Source organism: Rhinatrema bivittatum, chromosome 4 (genome assembly GCF_901001135.1).
Source record: "Rhinatrema bivittatum chromosome 4, aRhiBiv1.1, whole genome shotgun sequence".
Lineage (NCBI taxonomy): Eukaryota > Metazoa > Chordata > Amphibia > Gymnophiona > Rhinatrematidae > Rhinatrema > Rhinatrema bivittatum.
In genome coordinates, this window is record NC_042618.1 from 341,919,197 (window position 1) to 341,932,355 (window position 13,159).

Here is a 13,159-nt window from a genome sequence, read left to right on the forward strand (position 1 = left end):
CGCGCCGGCGTGGGCAGCTTTTTGTGCCTACCCAGCTCCTCCCACCGACGTCACCTGACAGGTCCCGGATGTAGGAAGCGCTCGCGGTGTTCCGGCTTCTCTGCAGCTCACGGGCTCAAGGTAAAGTTCTCAAAAGAAAAATAATGGGCCCCGCACACAGCGACCCTTTCAGGAAAGCAGGCAGCCGGCAATGAGGTCTTCTAATATGGGCGGCAGGTCTCGAGTCGCTAACTCATCTTTTATGCACTCTGCCAGGCCCTGCCAGAAGATGGTAGTCAGGCTACCTTTGAACCAACGGAGTTCTGAAGCCAGGGCACGGAACTGAATGGCACAGTCGCCCACAATGCGACTACTCTGCCTGATGTGGAGCAGCTCTGTAGCTGCGGATGAGGTCCAATCAGCCTTGTCAAAAACCTGTCAAAATTGGTGGAGGAAGCTGTTCAAGTTTTCCATCAAGGGTTTGCTCTGCTCACACAGTGGTGACGCCACGACTAGGATAGGACTGCCCAGATGAGACAGCATGAAGGTCACTTTAGTATGATCCGAGGGAAAACTGGTGGCCTGCAGTTTAAAGAGCATTCTGCATTGGTGATGAAACCTCAGTAGCTCTTGGGATCACCATAGTTCTTGGGCAGTGGTAGGAGACACGGCATGGGTCCTGGTTGTCGAGTTGGGGTGGCTGGGGGAGGTGCCAGGCAGGTGCAAGGACATGAACCTGTATGGACTCCATTCAGACCACCCGGCCTTGAAGAATGCCAGTGATGTTGTTGACCTGGTTTTGCCATTACTGGACCTGCAGGGCCAACCCAGATATTGCCTGAGCAGGGGATGAATCCACCAAGCTCATGGCCTCAGCAAACTATCATAGATGTGACCTTTGGGCTGTGGCGTGGTTGACACAGCCCAGCAGGTGAACCGCTAGGCCTATGCTGCGCTGCTGGACTCACTCTTACTGTGACTAAAGCTGGAGCTTCATCTATACTAGCCCCATTCCCCGCAGGTTGAGCTCTTGGGTTCCAATGACCGGCAAGGCTTAGGCGAAAGTCCCGTAAAGAACAGTCAGACGAAGTCAAGGTGCAGGCAGTGGTCAGGGCTAGTAGCAGGCAAGGTAACTGCTTCCAGGCCTAGGTTAGGGCAGGCAGGGAGCAAACTGTAACTGGATCCAAGCAGGGGTCATGGCAGGCAGCAAGCCAGAAGGGTAGTCCAGGGTCAGGACAGGTGGCAATCCAGAAGAGTAGTCAGTGTCCATAGAGGTCTGAAATGGAAATCAGGTCAAGACAATTCTAGACAGGACACAGGGGAACAAGACAAGGCAGGACAGATAAGGCAAGGCAGGAACAAAGCAAGGATGCAGGACAAGGAGGCAAGGTACAAGGAGATAGTAACAGGGCCGGTGCTAGGTTTTTTGCTGCCCTGGCTGAATAATTACTGGCTGCCCCCCCGACATACACACACTATTCATTCACTCTCTGTCCCGGCCCATCAAATAAAGCCCAACTCCCTCCTGCAATCTATATTTTTAAGAACTAACATGCCCCCACCCCTCACCTCCATCACATATGCAGAACACAGACAGGCCCTCATCAAATACAGAATGAAGAGATCAGAAAGTATAAACAGAAACGTGCTGAGAAGAACTGAACTAGAATCCACAACTAGCCAGCCTCTACATGCACAGCAACAATGGAAAACAGGAGCATTACCATTCTTCATAAAACATTAAACAATAAAATAAAGAAATATAAAACATCATAATAGTAAAATCATATTTGTAAAAAGAATAAATATTTCAGACCAAATTTTCTCAAACACCAATAAAATATTTCAAAACATCTGATGAATAAAAAATCCAATTAAAAATGTTCTATTTCCCCCCCACAAAAAATTAAATATTTCAAAAGAGCAGAAACATCAAATTACACCCAATAACTAAAACTAATAAGAATTTAAAAATCTCCTGCTCTCCATACCTGGGATCTTTTGATTTCCAGTCACCTTGAGATCATCGTGGATTGAGGGAGGTAGGGCCGTACAAATTTTATCTTCCCTCTCACACACAAGCACAAAAACACATTCATTCTCTCACACATGCACAGGCTCCTTCTCTCTCCCAGATACATTATATATGTGTGTGTGTGCTTATGAGCGCCTATATGTGACACATAGGCTCTCACAGGCACACATTCACAAGCACACAGGCTCTCACACAGACACACACTCACACATATGTGCTCACACACATACAAGCTCACACATATACATGGCCTCCTATTGTCATCAGGCTGTGGTGAGATACGCTCCACCATGGCCTAACAGCCTTTCTGCTTGGGAGGAGTAGTGGAAGTTTTGAGTGGGCGCACACACACACAATTAAAAACATGGGCCTCTTCTTCAGCTGCCGGCGGCCTCTCTCCTTCTTCAGCCGCCGGTGGCATGCGGCCTCTCCTTTCTCACCGCCAGCAGGTTAAGCTCCACTGGCAGTCTCCTTCAGTCTCCAGCGGCCTGCAGCCTCTCTCCTTCCTCGCTGCCAGCTGGTTAAGCTCTGCCAGCAGTCTCCTTCAGTTGCCGGCAACCTCTCTCCTTCTTCAGCTAAAAGCGGCCTCTCTACTTCCTTGGCAATGGCAGGTTAAGCTCCACTGGCAGGCTCCTTCTTCAGCCCCCAGCAACCTCTCTCCTTCAGCCGCCGGAGAGTTGAACTCCACTGCCGGCCTGCGGTCTCTTCTGCTGCCACTGGCCCGCTGTCCCCCCCCCCCAGGTATGCCGCCCCGTGCAAATGCACAGTATGCACACCCAGTCACGCTGGACCTGGATAGTAACTACAAGGCAGGAGGACCTGTTGCTGAGGCATCTGCTGAAGGTCTGGTGGCACTTCAAATAGGCTTGATGATATCACTCAGAGGCACTGCGGCCCATTTCCCACTGTGGGGTCTTTAAAAGGCAGGAACTGGCACATGTGCACACCCTAGGGAGTCCCAATTGAGCAGAGGCATGGTGGCATCCTGCTGTGAAGATGCCAACCATGATGCAGGGGTAGGTGAAATTGGCTGCAGCCCATGCCGCGGTTGGCCAAACATTACAATTTACTTTCCTTGAATCTTCCCATACTAGTCCAGATGGATGATTTTTCTCCATCAGCAGATGGGGACAGAGAATAAAAGCCCCACTTTATCTCTGGTACTTAAGATACTGTGCCACCTGCAGTCTTTTAGAAATTCTGTAACAAAACAACAATAAACTCTCCCTCTCTTCGAGCAGAGGAATTAAAACATCGGTGCAACTCCTTGAAACCTCTCCACCAATAGGATTTAAATGCCAGAACGAGTACAAGTTAAACATACACAGAATCCAGCTATATGCATCCAGGTGAGTGGTCTTCAGAATCAAAAGGGATGGGATTCTGGACTGGTCTGAGAAGATTCAAGGAAAGAAAATTAGCAGATCATGTTTCTTCCTTATCATTCCCCAGACCAGTCCAGATGGATGGGATGTACTCAAGCCCCCTTAAACTGGGCAGAAACCTGACCGACCCACTCACAAAACACTTGTTCCAAATGCTATGGTGGCTGGAGCCTGGACATCCAATTTGTAATGCTTGGAGAAAGTATGTAGGGAAGACCATGTCTCTACCCTACAAATCTTTGGTGAAACCAGCAGACACTCAGCCCAAGATGCTGCCTGAGCTCTGATAGAATGAACTCTGAGGCTAACGGGCATCTGCAAACCTTTGCAAATGTATGCTGATGCAATTGCCTCCTTAATCCACTGAGGAATAGACAAATTCTGCATCTTGTTGCAACCAATGATTAGCACAAAATGATGATCTGACCTCTGAAACTCATTCATAACCTTCAAATATATCAGGAAAGTCCTACAACCATCCAAAACATAAAGCTCCTGAAGCTGCCCGGTAGAACTGGACCTTGGCTTCTTAAATGCAAGCATTTTAACAGATTGCTTTTCATTTAAGTCAGAAACCACCTTTGGCAGAAAAAAATGGCATAGTACGAATTGTAACTCCCTCCTCCATAAATTGGAGAAAAGGATCTCTGCATGATGTCATATGCAACTCAGAAATCCACTGTACTGATCGGACAGCGACCAACAGCACTGCTTTCAGCAGAAGATTCTTCAACAATGACTTCTGTAAAGGCTCAAAAGGAGACCTGCATAAGACTTTCAACGCCAAACTGAGATTCCATGGTTGGATCAAATACTGAACTGGAAGACACAAATGCTGCACTCCACATAAAATCCTTTCCATATCCAGATGCGACACGATGGAAGAATTACATAACTCTCCCTCTGTAAAATGACAATGCAACCCCCTGTACCTTAAGAGAGTTCAATGCTAATCTTTTATACAAACCTCTTTGCAAACAGGAGAGAATCACCAGGATTAAGGCCTGAATCAGAAAGACTCCCATTTGCTGACACCAGGCCTTAAACACTTTCCAGACTCTTATGTAAGCTAGGGAAGTGGACGACTTTCTAACCTGTAATACTGTAATAACCTCTTCCAAATAGCCCTTAACTCTCAACCTTCTCCTTTCAAAAACCAAGTCGCGATCCACCTGATCCAAGCAAATTGGACCCTGTCACAGAAAACCGGGAACCCAATTGAATCGCAATAGCCCCTCCAGCTTGAGCTGCATCAGGTTCAATGAACCATGGCCTTATGGGCCACTCGAGCTACCAGAACCACCTGCCCTCAATGTTACTACTCTTCCTATCAGGGGCCACAGAAGAAACATGTACAAAAGAACCTCCCGAGGCCAAGGCCAGAACAGAGCATCCAGGCCCTGCGACCCAGACTCTCTCCTTCAACTGAAGAACCTTGGCATTCAGCCATGTCGCCATCAAATCCACTTGAGGATTCTCCCACCTGGACCTGATGAGAACAAATGCTTCCGCTGCAAGCTTCCATTCCCCGAGATCCAGACTGTGCCTGCTAAGGAAATCTGCCTGCACGATGATGTGAGATGCCAATAGAGCCTTTGAACGCAGTTCTGCCCACCAGAGCAACATGCCTGCTTCTAAGGAAACTGTCTGGCTCTTGGTTCCTCCCTGCCTGTTTATATATGCAACCGCTGTCACATTATCTGATAGCAATCACACATCCTGGTCTTTGACAGGCAGTGGGAAGAACCCCCAAGGTCTTCTGGATTGTTCTAGTCTCTAAATGATTGATGGACCAGGAAGCTTCCATCACCATCCACTGATGCCATCTGTCTTTGACAGATGGCTTCCCATCTAGTCAGACTGGCATCCATAGTCACCATAATCCAATGTGGTATTCCCAACTCCTACTCCTTTGGACAAATTGTCCTGACAGAGCCACATTTAAAGACTCAATCAGGCCTCCCCTTGCAAGGGCAACCTGATCTCAAAGTTCTGCAACTGACTGTTCCATCATGAAAGGAGAGCCCTCTGCAACTGTCTCATATAAGCTACCACTAAAGGCACAAGGTCTAGCTGGACACCATAGAACCTAGAACCTACAGGTAGTTCCAAATCCTGAGAGACTTCATCCGCAACAACTGATGAACCTGAATCTGAAGCTTCACACATCTTTCCACTGTAAAAAAACAAAATAAAACACCTTTCCTATACCTGCCTCAAATTGAGCCCTGAGATATTCCAGGCTCTGGGAAAGGACTACTTTGCTCTTGGCACAATTGATCAGCAATCCCAGCCTGTACAAGAGGTGTATCACCTGGTGAACTGAGTACCAACAATCTGACAGGAAGTAGAAGGGAGTGTAGCTTCTGAAAGCTTGTCAAGAAATGCATTATTAGTCCAACTGAAAGCTATCGTCTTGAACACTTTTTTTTTCTGACTTTTATTTCTGCACATTTATTTTATTTTTGCTTCCGACTTCACATGAATTAACCAGTCATCCAAGTATAGATGTACTAAAACTCTATCCCTGTGCAGTGCTGCTGCCATAACCATTATCATGGAAAACTTATGAGGAGTGGTAGCCAGCCCAAAGGAAAGTGCCTTAAAATTGAAAATGGCCCTCTAGCACCGAAAACCTGAGAAACATAAGAAGTTGTCATACTAGGTCAGACCGAGTGTCAAACCCAGCATCCTGTTTCCAACAGTGGCCAATCCAGGTTACAAGTACCTGGAAAGTACCCAAACATTAATTAGATCCCATGCTACTAATGCTAGTAGCAGAAAGGGAGAATTCCTAGCATTTCCCTCTAATTGGTAAGTATAGGTCTCCAAGAGATCCAAGGATGCTGGTAACAGTGCTATAGGTAAGCTTTAGGTGTTCGGGAACCTGTCTCCTACAGGGCACATCCGGTTCCCCTACCTCCCTTCATGATCCTAAGTTCAAGAAAAGACAACTTGTTCTCTACAGAATTAGACTTTTATTTACCAGATTTGGCAGGATTAACATTTAGAAGATAACAACAACACATGTCTCTAACATCCTTGCTACTGAGCACCAGTTTACCCTAAAGAAAGTTCTGTACCATGAGTGGTTTAAAACATGCCATAAACCTTAGCCTGCTTAATATATTAATACTTATGGTTAACTTTCTTATCCCTGGTCCCAACTTCAGGCGATTTCCCTCTAATTACCACTGAAGCAGGTTCTAGCTGAAGGTTTGGAGAACCGTCTGGGGAGAAGACTTGCTTCTGGATCTGGTGCTGGCAGAGCTGCTGGGCTTCTCTCTGCTTCTTGCTGTTCCAGACTCCGTGCCACTGTCAGACTTCAGGCAGGGCATTTCGTCTCTTAAGTCTCCTGTCCATACCTAGTCTTCTCCCTTCTTAATAGCAGGGGGTGATGGGGCTGCCTCGGGTCTGCTCCCTGGTCTCCTTATTTGCTGTCTTATACTTTCCAGCTGATAAATATACATAAGCTCGTGCATAATCATGTAGTGGGTGGAGGGTCTTTGCCGCATTGCAGGTCTTTTCCTCTTCCCCTTTTTTTCAGGGGGAGTGTCCTGCCACATCTGGACCAAGGCTGATGGCCACATTAGCATTTTCTCCATTTCAGCTTGCTCCACCTTCATCCAAGAGTGGGAGCCCCTCTGACCTATGGACTTCCCTTGACCATACAGTGACTTCTGCTTTTTGAGCTAAAATTACTGCATTGTCCCTCTGCCTTGGTTTTATTTACACAAGAGCTTACAAACCAGCAGATCTTGATAAGAATCCTTTAGTTCTGGTTAAAGTTCTCAACTGGGAAAAGTTTCTTCTTTTTTCACTAAGACAGTGTTTTTGGCATATCAATATACCCCCTGTGAAGCTCCCAGCCAATCAGGGTGAAGAGAGAAGAACTTTAAATTTGTGAGCCTACCCGCAGCGTCGCGTGCCCGAAGGAGCGCAACCTAAGGGGCCTGCCCCTTGGAGAGCCCCAGGACCAGGACCTACTCAACTGATCTACCTACCGCTCATCAAACATCCAATCATTTAAACTTTTGATCTCAACTTTCATACTCAACCCAATTCAGGAACTCACGAACAGATCCATACTTCCTACTCCTCCAAGTCTCAAACAAATTAATGAGACAACACTCTTAATATAGCAAGACAGCTCACCATCAAACAGCAACGAATACACTCAAACATCTCCCTTTCAATACCTTTCTACTCATCAGTAATCATTCATAAGTACATCCTTCGGCTTCCAAATCCTGACCTCATCCAGCTCGCAGCCCACAATTGCTCAGATCACCTACAACACATATTTTGACTTCCTCTATCAAGAGTCCTCCATACTTACAACACGGACAACACCCCGCCGCATTTAGAACCATCATCCATCTGCTTTCATTGTACCTCATTCAGTTACAACCCTCTTCCTAACCTCAACCTTCAATCACCCAGCTCACTTCTAACCACACTCCATCCGACACTACCCCGATCTGCCTACAGCTCTCTTCCAACTCTTTCCCAACACACATCATGTTCCCAGCCAGCATTCAGCTGTAAATTCAACATACTCCAGCCCAGATCTCAGACCCCAATCAATCTCCAAACATCATTATCTATCCTGATACCTTTCAACTCTGCAAAACCCTCCTGCACGACCTTCCCAGAGGCCCTCATCTTCTTTAACACTACCTCCATCAATCACTGTCAACTAGACGAGAGAACAACTTCTATCAATCTTCATCACCCAGCCAAGGAGAGCACTTGAGCTCCTCAAGTAATCATCAGTCAGCACCATCATGGCTTCTCCCACCTTGACCCACCAGAGGAGAAACTGTTATCTGATTAAAATCCCACTACTGAAACTTGCCTACTCTACCTTACCTTCTTCCTGATAAATGCTCAATCTCGGACCAAGAAATTCATGATAATTTCAGACTTGATCCAAGAAAAGAACCCAGACTTCTTTGCCATAACAGAAACTTGGCTCAAAGATACTGATCAAGTCCTGACAAATCATCTAACCAACAATGCTTACGACATATATTCTCTATCCCAAGCAAATCCCGCAGAGGAGGTGGTGGTCTCCTCATCATAAAAAAACACTTCTCTATGAAGCTAATTCCACACAACCTCCCTAAGAAATACGAAATTGCTCTACTCGACTCAGAACTTCTACAAATATGTCTAGTGTATTGCCCACCCAAGCTTCTTGGCGATATCTCCCCACTTCTAGAATTCTTAGTAACAAACATTAGCATGAAAAAACCCTCTATAATACTTGGTGACTTTAACCTCCACACCGACACCAACCCCAGATCCCAAAACTGCCAAACCATGATCAACATGCTTTCTAGCCTAAAGCAGATCCAACTTGTAAACAACCCCACTCACAAAGCAGGCCACACGCTGGACCCGATTTTCACCAATCAATACTTCTTCGACTCCACAATCTCCCACAAACCTGTCCCCTGGTCAGATCACTACCTAATACAATGCAGTACACAAGTTTTTAACAAATCAACAAGAACAAATGAAGGACTATCTTTCAAATACAGACCCCCCTTCGAACCTGACACACTTCAACATGAACTGGGGAAACAACTAATGAATCTAGACCTATCCAATATACATATCGCCACTCAGTCCTGGTTTCACCTTACAAAGCAAACAACATAAACCCCGAGAAAACGAAATTGATAAAACAAAATAGGGAGAAAAACAACCCCTGGTTTAACTCACACCTCAGATCTATGAAATCCAGCCTCAGGAAGTTGGAAAAAGAATGGTGCAAAGCCAAAAGCCCAGCAACCCTTCAACGATACCGCACGCAACTCACCAACTATAAGAAAATGATTCTGAATGCCAAACGCGACTACTATAGTCTAAAGATAAAAAACTCAACAAATAAATCCAACTCCGTCTTCAACATAGCTAAAAACCTTATAGACGAGAACAGCAAAAACTCCCCCATTGCCGATGCAAATAACCTAAGTCAAGACCATGCCATGTTCTTTAAGAACAAAATAAACAAAATAACTCCTTTAATAACCCTTCAATTGCTGAAATTCCATCCGACCCATCAACTATAACACCTTGGTTGAACTTCGAACCAATCTCAAATACCGAAACAGAAAAGATGCTACGAAAAATTAACCCAGCTCGGCATGAACTGGATACTATCCCAATCCGCGCGTTCAAGGAAATGGCACATATTATAGCCCCAATTTTAGCGGCCATAATCAACAAATCTCTTGAAGAGGGACAACTACCAGCCATCCTAAAAACAGCAACAATTACCCCAATATTGAAAAAAAAAGAACCTGGACCCAAAAGATCTGAATAATTACCAGCCTCTCTCAAACCTTCCCTTACTTGCCAAGATGACAGAGAAAGCAGCTTTGAAACAACTCAATGATCACTTAGAAAACTACAATATTCTTCATCCCTCACAACACTGTTTCAGAAAGAACCGCAGCACTGAAACCCTGCTGCTCAATTTATCGAATAAAATAATAAGAGGATCTGACAATAAATTAAACCACTTATTAATCCTACTCGATCTATCTGCGGCTTTCGACACAGTAGATCACAAAAAATTAATATCAAGACTTGCAAGCATAGGTCTATCAGGCAAGACTCTGGGCTGGTTCTCTTCATTCTTATCAGACAGGTTCTTCAAAGTCACCCTTAATAATAACTCCTCAGACCCCTGTCCCCTTGAAACTGGGGTACCACAAGGGTCTGCTCTTTTGGCCACCCTCTTTAACATTTACTTACTCCCACTCTGTCAGTTTATCTCAAGCCTTGGCATCACATTCTTTTTGTACGCCGATGACATTCAACTACTCATCCCAATAACCTCCACTATTGAAGATGCAATCAGCCTTACAGCAAACCACCTCATCTCTATCAGAAACCTGCTAAACCAATTAAAGTTATGCCTCAATATGAGCAAAACAGAATGCATCCTCATCAAAAGAAACAACTCAGATCAAATAACCACAATGCCTTACATACAAATTGATAACAATATCATCCATCTGAAGAGCTTTGTAAAAGACCTTGGTATCTGGATAGACAATGATCTGAACTTCAAAAAGTGCATCACAATGAAAACAAAAGAAGGCTTCCACAAACTTCATATACTAAAACACCTTAAACCACTTTTACACCTACAAGACTTCAGAACCGTCCTGCAATCTCTCATCTTTTCAAGTCTTGATTACTGCAATTCGCCTTTCATTGGCCTCCCCAGATCAACATTAAAACCACTTCAATTGCTACAAAATGCTGTAGCCAGAGTTCTTACCGGCAAGAAGAAATTTGATCACATCACTCCGGTCTTGAGGAGTCTTCACTGGTTACCGATCAAACAAAGGATCAAATACAAAACTCTAACCATACTACACAACGAAATATACAAAGCAGACAACAATGCCCTCAATCACATGATTCAGCTTCACAAAACACCTCACTCGACAAGAAATACCAATAAACTGAAACTAGTTATACCCTCCCTACCCTCTGCTAAACTATCCAACACCAGGAATAGAGCCTTCTCTATCGCAGGACTGAAAGCATGGAACTCTTTACCAGACTACCTAAGCGCTATCAATGACAGCAAATCTTTCAAAAAAGAACTTAAAACTTGGTTATTTAGACAAACTTTCACAGACGGTATTGGGTAAACTAATTTACTCATGTCCATATCTACCACCCCTCCCTGCGAAAATTAACATCCCTCTCACCCTCTTAACATTTCTTATTTAAACTCTCTCTTTATTTGACTTACTTATTCACTAATCCCACCCTGATTCCCGTTAACACTTCCGTCCCTCTAACACTTCTCACCTTTGAAAAAGTTTCATTAACACACATCCTGTGTAAAGTTGACATCTATGTTATTTCCTTATCTACCAACCTTTCATGGCCACACTCGATATAACAGACTTAGGTTGTATTCTCATATACCTGTTCATACACTATTGCTACAGGCCGAAATGTAACTAGTTGTTTGTAAACGTGTTAATATTTATCATACGAATGTGTTATATGTATTAAGTTGTTTAAAATGTAAACTGGAGTGAAGGCAACATGCTATACTTTGGTATAAAAAAAGAGTCTAAATAAATAAACATACTTGTCTGCATCCCTCTTTGGCTATTATGATTCATATTGGGTGCTTTCAGTGGTTAAACAAGGGATATATCCCTACATTTCCCCCTTCTTAAGTGGCATGAGCCAGCAAAGGAGCTTATCACTGCTTATGCCTAACTGTCAGGCTACTATGTAGGCCTCAGCTGCATGACATGTATGATCACCAATAATAACATCATCAACATGAGGTAGGAATAGTGCTCATGGTACTTATAAGGAATCATAATAGTAATAATAGAAAAGAAGTAATGTAATAATGTAATAGAATAATAGTGAATACAATCATCATTATAATGAGGAAAGGCAAAGTGGTAAAAGTATAATGAAGGAAAATAAATGGGGAATAGTGACATGAGATATATAAAAGGATACTAAGAAATAAGGAAATAATGTAGTTCTCACACAGTGCATACTGTAGAAATATGAGGTAAGGACATCATCTCAGACTTGAGGTAGACTGGAGGTGTGCAACCCTCCTTTCCTAGTCTGGAAGCTGACAAAGTGTGATCACTGATTATCCAGTAGCTCATACAGTTCCAGAGACTGGGGCTATGGGAGGTCTCGCAAGCACATGGCTTTACGGTGAGACTTTTCCCATGAGTGTCTTATTAGGGCCCTTACTCTTTTAAAGAGGGTAATTGAAAATAGGAAGTGGGCCACAATAATCATGGCTAGGGCAGGTAAGGCATAAGACAGGATATAGTCAGTTTGTAAAATATCTTCATCTCTGGAATCATAGTTGAGGTCCGCAATTTCTGCTGTGTCTTAGTCTACAGACAGTTCCACAGTGTGAGAGTCTTTATAGCCTGTTAGAGATACTTTTCATATCGTCCTGCAACTCTAACGGTGTTCTGCAAATTTTTTACGGAAACTGCATTTACAATGGATGTGGATGCCCCAAAGAGGGAACCCAGGTCAAAAAAGTTAATGGATCTACCAATTAGTCCAATAAACCTCTTGGGTCAGTCTAAGTCTTTTCTAACAGGCTGGATTAAAATTTAGTCCAACTGGCTCAGAATGATCTGAACGTTCTGGATAGCATATTTCAGATGATCTTTGAACCAAGCTTTAGGTGCAGGCAAATGAATGTTAGTGAGGTTAAAATGTTTCTGGATAAGGAAGCGACGACATCTGCAGAGATGGTGGCTTAGGTCCATGGCTGTCTCCTTATCCTATTTTTAGCTATAATAGCGTCGCAAACTCTCTGCTAAATTGCCGAATTGGTGTGTGAAGCTGCGGAGAGCCTCAGGATGTTGGTGAAAAGGAATAGGCCTGTCCAGAAATACTTTTCTTTTTCGAGTCGGGAGGTGGTACAAGCAATCAGGCTTGAAGAGGTGGAGGAGAAAGGCCTCAAGGAGGGGCTGCGACTGGCATTTTTGACACCTTGGGAGTGACCCCTGGGCAGAATTTCAAAACTGATTTAAGGAGGTGAGACAAGATATGGGCAGGTATTAAAGCTGAGTTTGGTGGGGTGGTCGCTGAGCTGCGAGGAGAGGTAGCCAAGCTGGGCCAGAGGGTGGAAGACTTGGAGTCCCGCATCGAGGATCAGGGCATGGAGTTGCTCAGTATTAAGGAAGCGCAGGCGGAGCTTATCAGATCACAGAATGAGCTG